We start from the raw sequence: 4604 nt of genomic DNA, 5'->3' as shown, positions 1-4604 counted from the left end.
TTTAGACAACAATTCTGATGGCAAAAGAGCCAAACGGGACAGGCCAAAAAAATAAATAAATAAATAAAAAATAAAAATAAAAGAACGTACGTATCTGGGCCCGCCTACTATCCTTGCAAAGGTAAAATGATTGGCTAGAATCCAAAGTGTATGACATCTCAGGGGGGAAAAAGCACTGAAATATGTGCTGCTTTTCGGTCTAGTTACTACCGTTTATGTCAGAAGATACCGGTACCCATCCCTACTAAGGTGTCATAATAAGACAAAAAGGCTTGCCTGGGTCACGAAACGCCACCATTGGACTACTGAAAACTAGAAGAAGGTATTATGGACTTATGAATCAAAATTTGAAATCTTTGGTTAATCAAGCAGGATCTTTGTACACCGTCGAGTAGGCGAAAAGATTGTTCCACAGTGTGTGCCATCCACTGTCAAAATGGAGGAGGAAGTGTGATGGTCTGGGGCTGTTTTGCTGGATCCAGGGTTGGTGATTAGGACAGAATGAGCAGCACCCTGAACCAAAACAGCTACCACAGCATTCTGCAGCGCCATGCAATACCCTCTGCACCTAGTTGGTCAAAGGTTCATCCTACAGCAAGATAATGACCCAAAACATAAGTCCAACCTATGCCATAACTACCTCAGGAAAAAAAGAACAAGTTGGTAAGCTTGAAAACATGGAGTGGCAGCACAGTCTCCAGACTTAAACCCCATCGATCTGGTTTAGGATGAAAAGGACTGAAGAGTGAAAGCAAAGCAAACTACAATGGCCATACATTTATGGGAACTTCTGCAACACATATGGGAAGAACTCTGTGAAGAATATTTGATTTCTACTGTAGGAAGAATGCCACAAGTGTGCTCGGCTGTTATATCTGCCAAAAGTGGCTACTTTAATGAGTGAAAAGTTTAGAATAGATTTTGACTATAAACTGATTCAATGATTTCTTTTTTAACTCCAATTGCTTGTTTATACTATGCTTTCATTTCAGTGTGCAATGAGACACTAAACTTCATAATTTTCAATTAGAAAAATAGAAAAATTGGGAGTGTTTTAAAACTTTTGACCAATAGTTTATATGAATGTTGACTGTGGAATTCAACTAAAGGTCATCTAAATTTCTCTGATTGTAACATTTGACAATAACAATAATGGACTGCTTCCAAAACCTTAAATTACACCATAACCCTAATCAAGAGAAGGTCTTTCATGCTCTTTTGGAGGATCATTTTTTATTCATACATAAGTTATTTCTTGTTTTGCTGTTTCCTTGTGACTACGAAGTTAAAAAGGTATGAACATTTAGCGGCAAAGCTACTAACTTATCATTAATGAGGTCAACTGCCCAGGATGATCACTGCTGTGAGTAAGAGGCTTATGACTTTAAGATAATCATTCACATCTATATCTTTACCTTTAAATTTAAGTTGTTATCTTATCGATGCCAAAACCAAAGCAGAGCTGGCAAATACGTCTGACATCCAGTGGTTAAGTTTAAATATTGGCCAGTCCATATTTTCCCAACTTGAACTTTATCTCAGGTATATCTCTCATTAGTTATTCGGGTGATACAAACTCTTGAACTCAAACCATTTGCTTAAGAAATAATCTAACATCTTGACATCTTTGTCTGACTCTTTCAGAGATGTGCCATCCAAACTTGCTGGCACTTGCAGTGCTGCTATGCTCTACATTGTTGGTAAATGGAGGGAAAGTCTTGGTGTTCCCTGTGGATGGAAGTCACTGGATCAACATGAATATCATCATCGCAGAGCTTCACTCCAGAGGTCATGAAGTCACAGTGGTGCGGCCAAACGACACCTGGTACATCAAGTCAGAGTCCCCCGACTACAAGACCATCACTATAAATTCCTCGGCCGGATTTGATGAAGAGCGCTTTGGGGGATTTGTCATGAAAATACTAGACATGCGTCAACAAGGTGCTTCTCTTTGGACTCGATTATCAATGGAGTATGACCTGATGACACATTTTTATCAAATGCATGTGAAGGTGCTTGAGATGGTGGAGGGAATGTTTGAGGATACCAAGCTGATGCAGAGCCTTCATGATGCCAAATATGATTTGGTTCTGACTGATCCTGGGATTGGCACAGGTGCTTTAATGGCTCACCGTTTGGGTCTTCCACTTGTCTTTAATGTCCGATGGACTATTCAGGGTGAAGGCCATTTTGCAATTGCACCTTCCCCACTCTCTTACATACCTACACCAGGGTCAGAGCTGACTGACAAGATGACTTTCATTCAGCGTGTCCAGAATATGCTCTACTTTTTCTTCTCAACGTTTCAAATTTGGTATATGACAGAATCAACTTACAAACCATTTGTCCATCGTCATTTTGGCAGTGATGTACATTACATGGAGCTGTTTCAGTCAGCAGACATCTGGCTGATGAGAAACGATTTCACCTTTGAGTTCCCTCGACCCACAATGCCAAACATTGTCTACATGTCAGGATTTCAGTGCAAACCCTCCAAGCCCCTGCCTAAAGAGCTAGAGGACTTTGTGCAGAGCTCAGGTGAACATGGTGTCATTGTGATGACACTGGGGTCGCTTGGTAGAAAAACTTCCAGAGGACATCGCTGAAGACATTGCTGCTGCTTTTGCAGAACTTCCTCAGAAGGTGATTTGGAGGCACAAAGGCAAAAGACCATCCACCCTTGGTAATAACACGCAAATCTTGGACTGGTTGCCCCAAAATGACCTCCTGGGTCACCCCAAGACCAGAGTGTTTGTGGCCCATGGAGGCACCAATGGGATACAGGAGGCCGTTTACCACGGTGTGCCCCTGGTTGGCCTGCCCCTTATGTTTGACCAGGCTGATAACTTCTTCAGGATGAAAGCAAGAGGTGTGGCCAAAGTCCTTGATATTGCAACAGTGAACAAAGAAAACTTCTTGGAGGCGCTAAAGGAGGTACTCTACCAACCATCCTACAGGGAGAAGATGAAGGAGCTGTCCAGCATCCAAAGAGATCAGCCTACGAAACCGCTGGACCGAGCCATGTTCTGGATCGAGTTTGTCATGCGGCACAAAGGAGCGGCGCACTTAAGGACGGAGTCTTACAAGATGTCCAGCATCCAGTACTACTCGATCGATGTGGCAGCCTTTCTGCTGGCAGTTATTCTGCTAGTATTTACCATTTTTGTTTCAGCAGTCAGGTTTCTGTTGCGTAAGTTATTTTACAGAAACAAAGTCAAAAAGGAATGATGATTGTGTTGCAAACTGTGTATGCTTGCCATCTGTTGTCCATTCAGGAGAAGAACAGAGATAAATTTGTACTGGTAGTGTAACAACCTTGAGTGTGTGCACCTCAGTGCAACAATACAAACCTCACATTTTCTAATGACCTCAGTCTACTCATATTTTAGATGTCTTTTTGTTTATTTGCATTTGGATCTTGAAACTTTGAAACATAAATACATTGCAGGAAAGTTTGGTGACAAAGTAGAAAATAAGTAAAGGAATGAGTTGTGGGTTTAAATTAATATGATTTTGAATATTTTGCTGTTGTAAACACTTTAAGAATCACCACATTTCCTAAAATTGTCTAACAGTTGAACAGGGAGATAATTAAATTTTCCTACACCCGTATGGTGATGATGTTTAAACCTTCATTAAGAGCACATAAGAAGATTTTGGCCTCATGCAGTGCTCAACTATAGAACATATTTTATTATATGTATTGTTGTAGAAATATTACAGAATTTGATGGTGATATTTTTCATGTGCATAAAAAAAAACTTCTGTAACCTGACCAACATATTCACAGTAATATAGAAACAGTGTGCAAGTAGCTGAAATTCACTGTGTACTGTTTATTTTTCCCACTCTATTTCAAATGTTGCTGGAATAGAAAATAAAGTAAGTTGAAATCTAATACAACTATTTTGGTGCACTGAATTACATATTACCATAGAACACTATTGATCACTTTGTTGATTTAAAAAAAATATATATACAGCAATGTCTCCATTGTTACATTTATTTTTAACTTAACTACATTTAACTACAGAGCCCCAGAAGAGACATTGGAGGGAAAAAAAAATAAAGATGAACTTCAGTGAAATCTCACAAAATAGGCTGCAATCCTTCACAGGTCGCATTTGAAGGCCGAGTCGGTGTATCCTTCGTGGCCCAACCTATCCCAGAATTCATAACACGGCCCAGCCAATTCCAGTTTCTAACAATGGCGGCAAATATCTGCACTTTTTATCAAGACATCAATTATTTGCAAAAGTGCGCCGATGTTTTCGGAGACATCTGTTACCCACCAGCTCAAGGCTGACCAGGAAGTCGAGGCCCACTAGAGCTGGGGGGGAACACCGCACTCACAAAAGTTTTGCGAGATCTCACAGAAGTCCATCTTCGTCTTCTTTCTTTTTTTCTGCAATGTCCCGTGTGAGGCTCCGTATTTAACTACTTGAATCATATATTCAGGGTTTATGAAAGTTTTTCATCTGACACCGATTTATCATGTGAGTTTTCCTTAGAAGTCAAGTTTTTTTGTCAGATTTGAGAAGTACACTTTTTTGTTTTCTTTTTTTAAAACATGAAATATTTGAAAAGTTCTTATTGTTTTTACT

At 39.9% G+C, this 4604-nt stretch overlaps 1 pseudogene; it reads left to right on the top strand.

Moving 5' to 3' along the window:
* The first annotated feature begins 168 nt into the window (after nucleotides 1–168).
* Nucleotides 169–3898, top strand: LOC106632977 (annotated as a pseudogene).
* The last annotated feature ends 706 nt before the right edge of the window (nucleotides 3899–4604 follow it).

Source organism: Haplochromis burtoni, unplaced genomic scaffold (genome assembly GCF_018398535.1).
Source record: "Haplochromis burtoni strain Fernald_Lab_line unplaced genomic scaffold, NCSU_Asbu1 Contig_4129, whole genome shotgun sequence".
NCBI lineage: Eukaryota > Metazoa > Chordata > Actinopteri > Cichliformes > Cichlidae > Haplochromis > Haplochromis burtoni.
This window is presented reverse-complemented; position numbering and strand designations above follow the sequence as displayed.